Raw genomic sequence first — 16,797 nt, forward strand, 5'->3', positions numbered from 1 at the left:
CATATTGAACTATGGTTGCATGCTGAGTGGCCATATAGAGTTTATTGGTAAAAATGCAGAAAAGGAGTGGGCCAGGGATTGAGCGTTGCGGTATGCCTACTGGTAAGGTGGAGAGTTCATTTTGCCATTTAACAGTTTATTGGTGGTCAGACATACCAGGAGAGGGCAGAGTGAGAAAGGTTTAATGAGGCTAGCTCATACAGAAGTTTTTGGTATGATAGTGTCAAAAGCCTTTGACACATCAAGGAAGATAGAAGAGACCTGATGGCCATTATTTCTCATCTGGTTGATTGAGTTGATAAAACCAGTTATAGTACTGTTTTTTGGACAAAAGCCATGTCGGGTTGTAGATAGGAGCTTGTTGCGTTGAAGATAGTCAGTGAGTTGAGTATGGATGCATTTCTCAAGGATCTTAGCTATGGGAGGGTGAATTGTAATTAGCCTACAGTTTGTGAAGTTAGTGGAGGTACCACCTTTATGAAGGGGGAGTATATAAGATACCCTCCAAAGTTTAGGAGTATATTGCTCAGTTGTTGTTGTTTGTCTTTTCAGCCTTTCCCAGTTAGGGGTCGCCACAGCGGAACTCCGGTCTGCTAATGATTGGCAGTAGATTTTTTTATGGTGCCGAGTTGCCAGCCCGACTCCCAACCTTCACCGAAGGCACGCCCATTCACGCATGTCTTTCGGAGGCCACTCGAGCACGGGGAGGACATGCAGACTCCACACAGAAGGCACTCCATCCGAGAATCAAACAGGAGAACCTCTTGCTGTGAGGCAACAACGCTACCGCTGTACCGCCACGGCTTAGTATATTGCTTAGTAGTGATACAGTTAATTAGTAGAGATATTGGGTAGGAGATGACGTTTGCTGCAAGTCTAAGAAATTCACTAGGTAGTTGGTCAACAATAAGGGAAGAGGATTTGAGTTTAGAAAGACATTTTTAATAATGTTTGTATTGTTTTATAGTGAAGGAATTATGGCTAGTTTGAGGTCTTTTGGGTACAGATAAGGGGGCATTGTTTTCATTCTTTACCAGAGACATTATAGAATTATTAAAGTAGATGTTCAATTGAGAGGCAAAGCTGTCTGTAGAATTTAGCAAGGTTGGAGCTGGGGTTGAGAAATGTCATGGTTTCAGCAATTGATTGATGGCACCCCAGATATGTTTACCTGTTTGATCCATTAAGTTGTTTCAAACTATACAGAAAGATTCTTTGGACTATGTGTCTTCTAACCAGTTAGTGGAACCCTAATTCTATGCCACCCTAAAGTTCATTAAGAAAATTGCAGGATCAGCCCAATGCACTTCTGGTACCATATGGACTACATGCACATTAGGGCAGGGAGAAACATGAAAAAACATTAATCACCACTTATGGCTGCCTGGATGATGACCCCTCTTGATTGGCTCTCACCTAGTGACTGAAAGAGGAAAGGCAGCAAGGAAAAATTGGGGAAAAAAAAAACATCAACACCTGGAATGCAATTCATCAAGACAAAGTCACATATACCTTAATGAATTTCTCTAGTGTCTAAGTACTTATCACCAAAATTAACATATTTCCTAGAATGTTTTTTTTAAAGTGGGCCAATGTCCCATTTTCAACAGAAGCCCGGAGAAAAGCTCCATTACATAGGTACAATTTCTTACAGTTGATACAAATTGCAGTGGTGAACAAGAAGCATTGGAGAGAGGCTCCATTATATAAATACCATTACATTAATGAGCAGCAGTAGTAAAATAAGGCAGAAAAAGTACCATATTTAAACTATAATAAAAGTAACATGAGACAGGTGATTAACTTGAGCCATATGATATGCAGGGTTTACATGACTTAAAAAGATAGTTTGTTAATTCACGTTTAGTAAACTTTGCAAAAAGAGAGCAGACAACAGAACAACAGAGTAAAGCATCAACAAGTTAAAATTGGGATAATGAAGTCTCGTTTTATATAGGTAATACTTGATACAACAGTGACTGAGATTGGTAATAGGCAGAAAAGAAGGGAAGCTAGACAGAGGTAGGTAAGTGAGGATGTCAGAGTGAGAAGGCATGGCATAGGAAGAAGATGAAAGAGGGAAAGAAAGTTAAGCCAGGGTTGGTACAAGAGCATAGCCAAGTGTTGCTCAGTAGTAGTTTGAATTTAGGTTCTTTGGTAGCAACCTCAGAATTTTTGTGCTGCCTGAGAGATTGCCATCTCTGGTCATTGTTCACTAGAGAAATCACATTTTGTGCTTCAGGTAAGTACCCCGTTGTTTGTTTTTCTTTATTCCTTTTGGCTATTGTGTTGTTTTTGGTAGTGAGTACATCAGCTAGGAAGGGCAAGTGCCAATGTGGAAGACAGAATCCACATAGACTCCCATGAGCTTTGTTTGTTTTGCCTAGGCCCAGATCACGACCATATCTCCTGTGCTGTCTGTAAGGCCTTTGTCCCAAAAGACCCTTTGCAGCTGTCTAGCTTCTCTTGGGTTATATTTGGAAAATCACGTCCTTAAGTGCTTAGCACAAAATATAGAGCTGACATCGGGTCCTTCAGATGAGCCGCAACTCAAGAAGGTCAAGTATTCTCGGCCTGACCCAGTTGCTGCTCCCTGTATTTTGAGTGTTCCTCCCGATGCCAATGAAGGCCCAGAGGCCACTTCAGAATCTGTAGAGCCTCTTTTGATGGATACCATCATGGAAGCTGTCAAGAAATCTACAAGCACGTCCAAGAGGGATTTGCAGGCATCCAATATGGGTGTTGGGGGGGACCATGGCTGGTTATCACTGAAGGCCTGCACAGCATCACTCAGACGATGTTCCTATGGACATCATGGAATGCCGCCTGATGTCTGGCCCATCTACTTTTCATTGCCTGGCTCCTGAGACTCCAAAGAAGAAGAAACTTAAAGCTAAACATATTTCCCCAGTTTTTCAGGACCAAGCTCCTGACCTAACACCTGACTGGCAGGCCTTTACCCAAGGCCTTTTTAATGCCTTTATGGCCCTCTGCCAGGTGTCAGCCACTTCCATTTCTTCACCAACTTTTCATCCTTCTACCCCCTTGAAGATGCCTTCAGATGCCATCTCTTATGAGGAGGAAGATTCATCAGGGGTTACTTGCCCTACATAAATTGCTTCTCTTCTGGGATGTGCCTCTCCAGAAAAGGAATCTAATGGTACGGATTCCCCTGGGGAGGATATTTCTTTCGGGGAGACCATCTTAAAGATGAGACTTCTTTAAATGGGATTGCTGCCAGGTCTCTGAAATAGAGAAGAGGTACTATGTTGGATTCCCCTAATCCATCTGCCATCCCTCCTGTCCTGCCGGCTTCCAAGTGCCCAGACTCCCAGTCTTCAGCTCTTAAATGTCCAGGCAGACTCTACAAGGTGCCCAAGGATGCCAAATTCCTTTTTTAAGGCACCCTCTGCTGATTCAGCTACTATTTCAGTGGCAGCAGATAAAGCTTCTAAACCTTATCTTCCACCTCCCTGCTTCCCTCTGATAAAGGACAGCAAGATCATGGAGAGGCTGGGGAAAAATTGCATACTTCTTCAACCTTGGCCTTCAGGACAATGAATTATCTGATGCACATGACCAAATATTCTCAGGCTCTTCTAGCAGATGCTGTGAAACTCTTGTCAGAGTTCCAGGATTCACCCACTAAAGCCAAGCTCTTAACTATCCTAAATTCATCCACCCAGGTTAGCAGACACTCCATCAAATGCAGTTAAGATGCTGTGGAGGTCTCGGCCAGGGCTGCCACTTCTGGGTTGGTTCTAAGAAAGGTATTCATGGCTTAGACTGCAACCTTTACCTGATGATATCAAAGCTAAGCTAATGGATGCCCCTGTCAACAATAAAGCTTTATTTGACAGTACAGCTGCAGAGATTTTTAAAACTCTTCAGGAAAAGGGGAAGGATTTAAAACACATATTTGTCTCCCCTGTTCCCCACTTTCAGCAGAACTGCCCAGCCAGAACCACCTTTGTAAGGAAGGCTTCTAGAACTCTTTCATCCAAAGGTAAGAGGGTTTCCAGGAGACAAACTCTCTCTAAATCTGCATCTTTCACACTTTCATAGAAACAGCCTTTTCATGCCAAACCTGGTAGTCTGTGACTACCTGAATCCAGATCCATCTACTCCCCTTTCTCTTTGCCTCTCCCTTTCCCTCCCAGCTTGGAAACCAATAACCCAGGACTCTTGGGTCCTTTCCACAATCAGTCAAGGCTATTTCATGGTATGGGAAACCCCTCCTTCATTCATGGGTATCTCACAACCTCCTCAGGACAAATTGGAATTCTTCCCACTAGTCCTTTCCTCTCTTCTTTCTCAGGGCACTATCCAGGAGGTACCACCCTGTCAAAGGGGAAGAGGATTTTACTCCAGGATGTTTCTGGTTCCAAGGAAGGATGGCTCTTGGAGGCCCATTGTGCACCTTTGCCACTTAAAAAACCTTCCTAAAAGTCCCCACAGTTCGTATGTTGACTTTTGCCTACTTTTCTTCCCTTATCCTTCCCCAGGCCTTCTTGGTGTCATTGAACATCAAAGTTGCCTACCTTCACATCCTCATTCACCAACAGTTCAGGAGATGTCTTCGCTTTTCTGTTGCTTCTTCTTATTTTCATTTCTGTGCTTTGTCCTTTGGTCTTTCTATGGGACTGTGGGTATTCACCAAATGTCATAGCCTACTGCAGGCTACAGGACTTACAGATATTTCCATATCTAGATGACTTGCTTCTCCAGGCTTCATCTGCAGATACCCTGCTGGAGAATCTCTCCTACACAGTGTCCCTTCTGAAAAGGCTAGGATTTACTATCAGCCTTCAGATGTCTTCCCTGATCCCTTTCCAAGATCATGTCTTCCTGTGTGGGATTCTAACAAACAGGATGATAGTTTACCCTTAGAAAAGGTCCTATTTTCAGGACCTGCTACCTCTTCAGTTTATGACTACCAGGGAGTTCCTTTGCCTCCTGGGTTCATAGCCTCAACTGTTCCCATGCTTAAATTTGCTAGACTGTATATGAGAAAATCTCAGTGGTTCTTGAGAACGATTTGGAAGCAACACTCTCACCCTATGGATTTTGTTGTCCCCCTTCTACCCTATTTGGTAAAGGAGTTAAACTGGTGGATTTCTCTAGGTCTCAAGAAATCCAGCCCTACCCTTTCAACCTCTTCCCCACACCCAGGATCTTTACACAGATGCATCAGACACAGGCTGGGGTACAACTCTGGAGCATTGGAAGGTCAGAGATATGTGTGGTCCCCAACTCGGACAAAGGAGCACATCAACATAAAGGAAAGGAGGGCTTTGATCTTTGCCCTCAAAATCAATTCCAGGATTTCACCAAGGGTTCTAAGATGGTTCACAGACAATACCACATTCCTCTGGTACATCAACAAGTGTGGGGGGGGGCAAAGTCCTATATCCTTTGCAGACTGGCATTACACACCTGGGAGCTAGCCCAGCAGAGCCAGATTTCTCTTCAGACTATTTTCATTCCCACAGCTCAGAATGTGATGGCAGATGCTCTCAACAGGTTCATGACTCAATCCTATGAGTAGATGTTAAACAGGGATGTGTTTCTGGATCTGGTCCATATTTAGGGTATTCCTCAGATAGATCTTTTTGCCTCCCCTAGGAACAGACAGCTTCCCAAGTTTTCTGCAAGGAACCCACATCCTGGGGCATGGAAGGTGGATGCACTATACTTTGCATGGGGGGGAGGGGATGTTTCTGTACGCATTTCCCCACTTCCCACATATCCAGAAAGTCCTACTGAAAATTCATTGGGAACAACCAAAAATCTTGCTGGTTGACCCCCTTTTAGTCAAGACAGCATTGGTTCCCACTCCTATATTTAGCCAAGGTCAGTCACCACAAGCTAACCCACATGATGGGCCTACTCACACAGGACAAGGGAACTCTAGTGCATCCAGATTCCTTTCAGACACCGTTATATTGAGGGCATGCTACAAGTTCTCCAGGAGGCCAGAAAATCCACTAGTAGGAAATTCTGTCTCCCCTTAAGGAAGAGGTTTTCCATCTGGTGTCTCAAGAAACACAATCATTGTCAGTAGAGATCTTAGTGGTTTTGTCTTATCTGCGTGAATTAATGAAGAGTGGCTTGTCTTATTCTTCAATCAAGGCACATCTTTCTGCCATCTCTCCATGCTTACCAATGTCTCCTTTTGCTTCCTGGCTGGAAGTTAAACTGTTCCTAAAAGGCTTCTTTCACATAAGACTGCCAAGGAAATCAGTTCCTCCTCCTTGGTATCTCAGTTTTGTATTGGAGAAAATTACCCTAGCCCTCTTTGAACCAGCAATGTCATCTTCCCTGCAACATTGTAGTTGGAAAACAGTTCTGCTATTACCTCTGCCAGAAGGTTCTTTGAGCTGCAACCCATTATGCCCTCCTCTCCCTTCACAGTGTTTCATAGGGGCAGGGTTTCTTTTTGGACCATCCCATTCTTTATGCACAAGAAGGTAGCTAGAGTTTTATCCCTGAATCAGTCTGTCAGTCTCCCTACCTGTTTTTCCTTCTCCCCATTCCTCCAGTGAGAGGATTCCACAAAGGCACTGTCCTCTTCTGGGGCCTTCTTTAAAGGATTGGACACTGCCTCTATCTTGGAGGCTGCTACCTGGTCTTCTGTTCACACCTTCACCAAGTACAATAAACTGAATGTAATTTCCAGGTCCAGGGTGAGTTTTGTCAGAGCTATTCTTCATGACTTTATGGAGTGCACCTCCTCCCAGTTCTTCCTCTGCATGAGCTTTGTCACTCTCCCTCATGTTATGAATGCTGCAGCATATGAATAGAAGGACATAGAATAGTTGTGTAAAACCTTACCATAACCATAGAGGTCCTTCTCCTCTGCACACTGCAGTATTGCTTGCCCCCCTGAATTTGCCTCGATGCTTGCCTGGTCCCTGGTTGCATGTTTTCTCACTTTACCAGGCTGGTGCATTGCGGCATTCATTTCTGAGGTTGGTATGTGCCGACATCTGCTTTATACCTGACATCTCTTTATGGTCGACATACGCTAGCTGTTGTACAGCATCACACATACCCTACATATTATTTAGACTTTTGTATACTGGCCAGAAGTACAAGTCAGCCAGGGCTCCCTCATGTTATGAAACGTATTCTACATACAGAAAAATACCCCAGAAAACTTGACTTTCTCCAAGAGGGGTAGATCTAGGAGGCTGAAACTCTACAGGTACACAGAGTACTAGCCACCTACAAAAGTGTACTGCAATCCTGGCTGTGGCATGACTTTTTCTTTCAGTATGATCATTGACTGTTTTTAGCTTTAATTATGCATTTCCAGCCTATTCTACACTGAGAAAAATACCCCTTGAAAACTTGAGTTTCTCCAAGAGTGGTAAGGCTAGGAGGCTGAAACTCTACAGCTACACAGAGTACTATCCACCATACGAAAAGGTACTGCAATCCTGGCTGTGGCATAACTTCTTCTTTCAGTATGACCATTTACAATTTTTAGCTTTCTCTTTGCATTTCCAACCTATTCTACATAGAGATAAATACCCCCGTAAACTTGATTTTCTCCAACAGAGGTTATGCTAGGAGACTGAAACTCTACAGCTACACAGAGTACTATCCACCCTACAAAAGGAAACTGCAATCCTAGCTCTGGCATAACTTCTTTCAGTATGACCGTTTACTGTTAGCTTTCCCTATGCATTTCTAGCCTGTTCTACATAGAGAAAAATGCCTCCTGAAAACTTGATTTTCTTCAAGAGGGGTAAAGCTAGGAGGCTGAAACTCTGCAGGCACACAGAGTACTTTCCACCCTACAAATGTCTACTGCAATCCTGGTTATTGGCATGACTTCTTTCAGTGTGACCATTGACTGTTTTTAGCTTTAACTATGCATTTGTATCCTGTTCTACTTCGAGAAATATACCCCATGAAAACTTTGAGTTTTTCCAAGAGGGGTAAAACTAGGAGGAAAAACTGGCTGCAGTCTGGTGGAGAATGATTAGGAAAAAAAAAAGAAAAGAGAAACTGGCTAGGAGATAATGTTATCTGAAAGCCTTCATGTGTTCTTCCAAGGTAGATAGTGTTCTCTGAAAGCATTCAAGCACTTTCCCAAAGTAGTTAATGCTCTCTGAAAACATTCAGGAGTTTTCCCCAGCTGGGAGAGCTATAAAGATAAGACAAAAACAATCAGCACTTAGAAGCAGAGGGTGCACCATGCATCTTAGCATAGATAACCTTTCTTTTAGGTTAACTCGTCTGTAAGTGTGGCTGTCAGTTTGGGACTTCTGCTCCTATTAGGAGGGTAAAACTTCAATATTTGAAAGGTGTACATAGTTTTGTGTGTTAGTATTAAGTTCTTTCCACCCCACAAAAGGGTACTGCAATCCGGGCTCTGACATAGATTCGTCTTTCAGTATGACCGTCTACTTTTTTTAGTTTTCTCTTTGCATTTGCAGCCTATTCTACGTAGAGAAAAATACAGCTTGAAAACTTCATTTCCTCCAGGAGGGGTAAAGCTAGGAGGCTGAAACTCTACAGGTACACAGAGTACTATCACCCTACAAAAGGGTACTGCAATCCTGGCTTTGGCATGACAACTTCTTTCAGTATGACTGTTCACTGTTTCTAGCTTTCTCTATGCATGTCCAGCCTGTTCTACATAGGAAAAAATACCCCTTGAAAGCTTGAGTTTCTGCAAGTGGGGTAAAGCTAGGAGGAGAAACTGGCTACAGTCTGGTGGAGAGTGATTGGGTAGGGAAAAAGAAAGAAAAGAGAAACTGGCTAGGATATAATGATCTCTGAAAGCATTAATGTGTTCTTTTCAAGTAGATAATGTTCTCTGAAAGCATACAGGAGCTTTCCCAAGATAGTTAATGTTCTCTGAAAACATTCAGGGGATTTCCCAGCTGGGAGAGCTGTAAAGATAAGACAAAACAATCCATAATTATTAGAAGCACAGGGTGCACTTTGCATCTTAGCATTGATCACCTTTCTTTTAGGTTAACTCAAGTTCATTAGTGTGGCTGTCAGTTTGGGCCTTCTGCTCCTATTAGGAGGGTAAAACTTCAATGCTTGAAGATGTACATAGTTTTGTGTGTTAGTATTATGTTAATCGGCTTTAGGGGTGTGTTTGTTTTTACTTTATTGAAAGTCCTCAAGCAAAAAATGTTTTATAAGATGTGACGTAGGCTCAAATGGATATAACAAGAAACAACTGTATAAAAGTTCAACCTGCCAAATCCGTGTATGCATGTAACACAAAAGCTAGAACTAAACATTTAACAAAAAAGGGTTTGTACATAATAAGTGAGAAAAATCATTTTTAATACCATGATGCTTTCTTTAATGTCTTTAAATGTAAATAGCTTCACAGATAAATGCAAACAAGAAACAGTAATGAACTATATTAAAAATGTAAAGCGCAAATAGTTGTGTTACAGGAGACACATTCAGAAAGAACTGAGCATGTGAATTTGATAAAAAAAGGTTTTCAGGAAAGTTATTCAGTGGAGAGGAGTGCTTATGTTAATTGCAAGAGGAGCTCCAATAGTGATAGAAAAAGGTAAAGATAATAATGGCAGATTTGTAGTACTTAGGGCCTACTGACGAGGGAGGAGGATTACACACTGGCATGTATTTACATTCCACCTAAAACTGCTATAATGGAGCTTAAGAAAATTCTGGAAGAAATATTCAATTCTCAGCAAGGAATATTACTTGTAGGTGGTGACTGGAATTTGATTTGCAGCAGTGAAGATGTGTCTGGGGGCCCAGAAGGGAAAATATAACAAAGGAGGATAGATTTCTGAAGAAATTTATGAAAATATTTGGCATGGAAATGTGAATTTAGTAATAGGAATTTGGCGTGAATTTACATATTATTCCCAAAGATGGAAACACTGGACTAGGCTAGACAGAATTTCCATTTCACAGGAACATGGGCATTTAATTGAAGGTTTTGATACTCACCCAATAACCATTTCAGATCATGCTCCAATAATAGCTAAAATAAAAGAACAGGATAATGAAATAAAAATTAAACATTGGTGCTTTCTCACTTATCTGTTGAAAAGAGAGGAATTTTAAGGAATGGTAGTAGAGATTGTTCAGGATCTGTTTGAGAGGATAGGAATTTCTTCTGAAAATATAACTAGGGAGTGGGATAAAATTAAGGTGGAGTTTAAAAGTAGGGTAGAATAAATGACAAGGAGTTATGGTTAAAAAGCAGTAAGAATTATTTAGAGGGACTGACAAATGTTAAAGTATTGCATAAGAGGGGGAATCTCACAGAGCAAGAGGAGTAGCAACTGCAAATTGCTAGGCAGAAAATAATGGATTACCTCTATAATATGTACAAGCTTAGAAAGATTGCTGTTAAGCAACTGTTTTTTGCAGCACGATGATGCAGGCAACAGAAAATAGAAAAGGCTGTCACCAAACTTAGGGTGCCTATAGCAAGTAAGGTAAAAAGAGACTCTGTAGAGGTGTAAGAAATATTTGGAAATTCTATGAGAGTCTCTATAAAGCAGAGAAATATGAAAATCAAGAAAAGTTACAAATGGAAATGTTTATGGAAGAATTAAATATGCCAAGGTTAGAGGTAGATGAGACTCAGTTACTAATGGTTAGGATAGGAGGAGATGAGATAAAAATTGTGATGTGTAACCAATCTACAGAAAAGTCTCCAAGAACAGATGGTATTCCTGTGGAAGTTTGGAAGCTAGGAGGAAAAAAAACTGATAAAGATCTAGAAGGTTTTGTTTAACAGTATTTTTAGAGGATGAGAAATACCAACATCCTGGAAAAAAGCAGTGATAGCCATACTACCTAAAAAGGGTAAAGATCCATTGAATCCATCTTTCATACAAGCCCATTTCAATACCAAACCATGATTATAAATTGTTAATGTCTGTAGTGGATAAAAGAATGACAAAAGTAATGCCAAAATTGCTGGATCAATGTATTTTGTGGAGGGAAGGCAATCGTTTGACAACATTAACAGAACACTGATCCACAGAGAAGCAGAATAGAAGAAAATACCATTGTTCTTGCCAGGTCTTGATGACGAGAAAGTATTTGACAGCATAAGCTAGGACTTTGAGCAGGGCAATGGAAGCATTTACATTTCCTGAAAACAATATAAGGTTGATTAGGAGGATATATGAGGGATCGGAGGCAGAAATTAAAGTGGGTGGGATTCTTTCTGATAATTTCTCTTTGAGCAGAGGAACCATGCAGTGGTGTCCTCTTTCACCTTTGTTATTTGCATTATATTTAGAACCACTGGCAAAGAAAATAAGAGACTCAGAAATTCAAGGATATAACTGGTATGGTGGTCAAGAAAAGCTGGTTCTGTTTGCAGATGATGATATCTTATACCTGACAAAACCAGAAAGATATATTACAGTATTATGGACCATTATGAGACCGTTTCAAATTTTTTTGGGACACACAAAATGAATGAATCTGGAACAAAGGCAATAGTGATAAGTTATATACCCACACACAAACTGGTTCAGCATGTGACGCCCGTGCCCTGGCCCAGCAATCAAGGAGCCTCAATCTTCAATACTCACCACTAACCCATATGAGAGGAGAAGGATAACAAATACACACAAGTGCAATTTCCCTTAAGAGCACACAGAGATCACAGTCAGTCCGGGGCTGGTCACTTCCTTGCTCTCCAGGTCCTCAATAAGACTCCTCACTGGCACAGCTATAGAGTCCAGATCTCAGCCTAGCTGGGCAAGCTAAAATCTCCAGCACTCTCTCTGTCCAACCAGTGCTTCGTGTCCCTGCCCAAGTAGCTGACACACACACACTTTGAGATTAGTTTATACAACCACACAGACACTTCTGGGGAAGGCAGGCACAGGTTCTCCAGCTGTGCCCCTTTTACCCAGACTATACGGTAGTATCCTGCCACCACCCAGCTAATAATTGTCAGCTACTCAAAGGCCCTTAAAAGGGTGTCCAATTATTACTGTGCAATATTATTATCCATTTGGTAGTATGACTAAACAGTCTCAAGGCTTATTAGAGTGACTTGGTCAGTAAACTCTATAAATATGCAATATACTCTAGAGCTTAAATTATCTCTACACAAACCAGCCACAGTTAAAATGTTTTAAAATATTTAATGTTTTTGTTTTTTCTTTCGGCATTTCTTGGTTGGGGTCGCTACAGTGGAACTCCAATCCACTAATGATTGGCAGTCAATTTTTATGGTGCTGAGGTGCCAGCCCGATGCCCAACCTTCAACGAAGGCACACCCATTCATGCATGTCTTTCAAACGCCACTCGACTGCGGGGAGGACATGCAGACTCCACACAGAAGGTGCTCCAGCCGAGAATCGAACGTGAGAACCTCTTGCTGTGAGGCGACAACGCTACTGCTGCACCACCGTGCTTAACATATTTAATAAATAATTAAAACCACAAGACAATACTTTCTACTATACAGTCAGTGCTAGCCAAGAGTTCAGAGATCACACAGAAATACTTAAAATAATTCAGTAGTACAATTCTGACATCACAGAAAAACTGTCTTTCTAGCTTCTAGCTATCTCTAAAAGAAAATGTGAGTCTAAGATAACTTGCATAAGAAAACAGGCAGAGTGCTGATGAGTTGGATGGTCTGGCCAAAAATGCTTAATGCCTTCTGATTCTCTCTGTTTAAATTTAAACTGCAGTTCTGATAAACATTACATAATTTCTTTTACACTTTCCTGGTGTTCCCAGGCTACACAGTAACTGCATTTACATTCTTAATATGTCCCTTTTGTTATCTTGCAGCTGGTCAGGAAACAGAGCAGTAAAAATACATTTGCTTATTTAAGTCTAGCAATTTAACTCTTGGTTAAAACAATAGAAATAATTTCTTCATCTAGACTTTTCGGCACCGTCTACTTCAAAAGGTCACCACATGCTTTACTTTGGTCAGTAGAGTGCACTGTTGTCACATTTATTTCCATCTCCACATGTGACAGTATTTAATTACATTTAAGACAACAAGTCTGTAGTTTACATTCATATTTACAAATGATAATTCTATCTGGCTAGGCTGGCAGCCTTTACTCTTCTCTACCAGTCTTCACACAGCAATATCCTTATTTATGGGGACATGATAAAATGAAGTATTTAGAAGTATGGATTAAAAATAATTCTGGTGTGGCAGCTAAGGATATGTGGGAAGAGACTAAAAAGATAACACAAAATAGGAGAAAATGGAAGCTTTGTTATATGGATATGGATAGTAAGATACAAGCAGTCAAAATGTTTTTAGTCCCTTTAGTCTTACACATAAGTCAGGGATATTTTTATCAACCAGAGGAGAGGATGTGGATAGCAATTAATAAAGTGATGAAGGCTTTATCTGGGAGGGGAAGACAGCAGGAGTTAAGGGAATAAGCTGATTCTTCCAGTAGAACAGGGTGGCTTTGGATTACGCAATTTGGAGGGGTATTTCAGAGCTAACAGTTAAGGCTCCTATACATAGCACAAGCAAAAAACTATAATTGAAAGTGTAAAGGTATGATGTTGAAATGGGGGGGGACACTCAAGAAGCAAGGAGAGACTGGGATTTTGGATGCAGGCCTTTAAGGGGAATAACAATCATACAAAATATTATATCCATAACCATACAGAACATTATATCCACAAAGTAGCAGAAAGTATTCTAAGAATTAAGCCAACATGGGAATGGAGAAAGGAGATTCTGCTGACTGGAATTACTTCAATTAGGGATATAGACAATAGGTAAGAGGGGGGCTGGAATTTATTTGAGAAAACTAGCAAAGGAACCAAGGTATTCAGAGCAAATAACTAGATAGGGAAAGATGACCAAATGAGAGATGCCAATAATTTATTTGGACTGCAGGTTAGAGATTACCTTCTCCATCAAGGATTTATATCAGAGTATAGGCAAAGAGAAAGAAATAGAATAGGAGGATCCTAAATCAAAGACGAAGACTGGTAGAATTTTCAGTAGAATGTAGAACAGACGCTGCCATTAAAAAAAGAACAATTAATAGAGCATATAAACTATTGCATGATAACTATAAGAATCAGTCAGAGCCAGGATTGCAGTACCTTTTTGTTGGAAGGATAGTACTATGTGTACCTGTAGAGTTCCAGCCTCCTAGCTTAACCTCTGTTGGAGACAATCAAGTTTACAGGGGGTATATTTCTCTATGTAGAATAGGCTGGAAGTGCATAGGGACAGCTAAAAAGAGAAACAGCCATACTGAAAGAAGAAGTCATGCCACAGCCAGGATTGCAGTACCTTTTTGTAGGATGGATAGTACTCTGTGTACTTGAAGAGTTTCAGCCTCCTAGCTTTACCCTTCTTGGAGAAAAGCAAGTTTTCAGGGGGTATTTTCCTCTATGTAGAGTAGGCTGGAAATGCATAGAGAAAGCTAATAACAGTAAAGGGCCAGAGGCAGGATTGCACTACCCTTTTGTATGGTGGATAGTACTCTGTGTACCAGTAGAGTTTCAGCCTCCTAGTTTTACCCCTATTGGAGAAAATCAAGTTTTCAGCGGGTATTTTTCTCTATTTAGAATAGACTTGAAATGCATAGAGAAAGCTAAAAAAGTAAATGGTCATACTGAAAGAAGGTCCGCCATTGCCAAGATTGCAGTACCCTTTTTTAGTATGGATAGTTCCTTTGTACCTGTAGAGTTTCAGCCTCCTAGCTTAACACCTCTTGGAGAAAATCAAGTTTTCAGGGATATTTATGTCTGTGTAGAATAGGCTGGAAATGCATAGAGAAAGCTAAAAATAGTAAACGCTCATACTGAAATAAGAAGTTACGCCACAGCCAGAATTGCAGTACCCTTTTGTATGGTGGATAGTACTCTGGATACCTGTAGAGTTTCAGCCTCCTAGCTTTGTCCTTCTTGCAGAAACTCAGGTTTTCAAGGGGTAATTTTCATTATGTAGAATAGGCTGGAAATGCACAGAGAAAGCTAAAAATACTAAGCGGTCATGCTGAAAGAAGAACTTATGCCAGAGCTAGGATTGCAGTACCATTTTGTGGGGTGGGTAGTACTCTGTTTACTTGTAGAGTTTCAGCCCCTTAGCTTTTCCCGTCTTGGAGAAAATCAAGTTTTCATGGGTATTTTCCTCTATGTAGAATAGGCTAGACATGCATAGAGAATGCTAAAAACAGCAAACGGTCATACTGAAAGAAGTTATGCCAGAACCACAATTGCAGTACCCTTTTATATGGTTGACAATACTTTGTGAATCTGTAGAGTTTCAACCTCCTAGCTTAACGCCTCTTGGAGAAAATCAAGTTTTCAGGGATATTTTTCTGTATGGGAATGCATAGGGAATGCTAAAAACAGTAAACGGTCATACTAAAAGAAGAAGTTGTGCTAGAGCTAGGATTGCAGTACCCTTTTGTAGGGTCAGTATAACTCTGTGTACCTGTAGAGTTTCAGCCTCCTGGCTTTTCCCCTGTTGGAGAAAATGAAGTTTTGAAGCAGTATTTTTTTCTATGTAGAATAGGCTGTAAATGCTAAAGAAAGCTAAAAAAGTAAAGGGTCATATTGAAAGAAGAACTTATGTCAGAGCCAGGATTGCAGTACCCTTTGGTGGGGTGGAAAGAACTTAATACTAACACACAAAACTATGTACACTTTTTGATATTGAAGTGTTACCTTCCTAGTAGGAGCAGAAGTCCCAAATTGACACCCACATTCATAGACTTGAGTTAACCTAAAACAAAGGTTATCTACGCTAAGATGCTGATTGCTTTTGTCGTATCTTTATAGCTCTCCTAGCTGGGAAAACTCTTGAATGTTTTCAGAGAACATTAACTACCTTGGGAACTCCCCTGTATGCTTTCAGAGAACATTATCTTCCTTGTAAGAACACATGAATGCTTTCAGAGAACATTGTCTCTTAGCCAGTTTCTCTTTTCTTTTTTTCCCAGCCAGTCACTCTCAACCAGACTATAGCAAGTTTTTCCTCCTACTGGAGAAACTCAAGTTTTCAAGGGGTACTTTTCCTCGATGTAGAATAGGCTGGAAATGCATAGTTAAAGCTAAAAACAGTCAATGTTCATACTGAAGGAAGTCATGCTAGAGCCAGGATTGCAGAACTCTTTTGTAGGGTGGATAGTACTCTGTGTACCTGTAGAGTTTTAGCCTCCTATCTTTACACTTCTTGGAGAAAATCGAGTTTTCAGGGGGTATTTTTCTGTATGTAGAACAGGCTGAAATAAGTGAGAAACAATGAGCCAGTCTTTGGTGGCATATAGCCGTCCTTAAAAGGAAGGTAAAAATAATGCTAGGAAATACTCCTAATGTGCAACTATGGAGCGAAGCTATGTGATTTAAATCTGTATGGTTGTGGTGAGCTCACTGAGTAAACCTTAGTGTATAGGTAGCTGCAGTGGGTGCCCTGATCTCAGAAGGTCCTTTTGGTTACTAGAAGTGATAGTGAGGCAGGATACCTAGACCCAGTGGACTAGACCCCTTGCTAGACAGGAATCCTAGTTAGACAAAACCCAGTATAAAACACTACATAGACAGAACCTCAGTAGATGAATCTCAGAAGACTCTTTGTTTGACAGGAATCCTTGTTAAGCAAAACCCAGTGTGAAACAGTATGGGGGCCCATCATTGATCCCTGTGGTACCCTACTGGTAAAAGGTCTGCTGGTTGATGTTGAGTCACTCACTTTGATAGTGTGTGTCTGGTTTGTGAGCCAGTTGGCAACCCATCTAGCAACAAAGGGGTTTACATTCAGTTTGCTAAGTTTATTTGTAATTCCTGAATGTGTAATTGTGTTGAAAG

At 40.9% G+C, this 16,797-nt stretch overlaps 1 protein-coding gene across 5 annotated transcripts in view; it reads left to right on the forward strand.

Moving 5' to 3' along the window:
- The window catches only part of CCSER2 (coiled-coil serine rich protein 2), a 1,462,971-nt gene that overhangs the window by 565,381 nt on the left and 880,793 nt on the right, over positions 1–16,797 (forward strand). The window lies entirely within an intron of this gene.

Source organism: Protopterus annectens, chromosome 14.part0, assembly GCF_019279795.1.
Source record: "Protopterus annectens isolate FY-2018-M chromosome 14.part0, PAN1.0, whole genome shotgun sequence".
In the NCBI taxonomy this organism is placed as follows: domain Eukaryota; kingdom Metazoa; phylum Chordata; order Ceratodontiformes; family Protopteridae; genus Protopterus; species Protopterus annectens.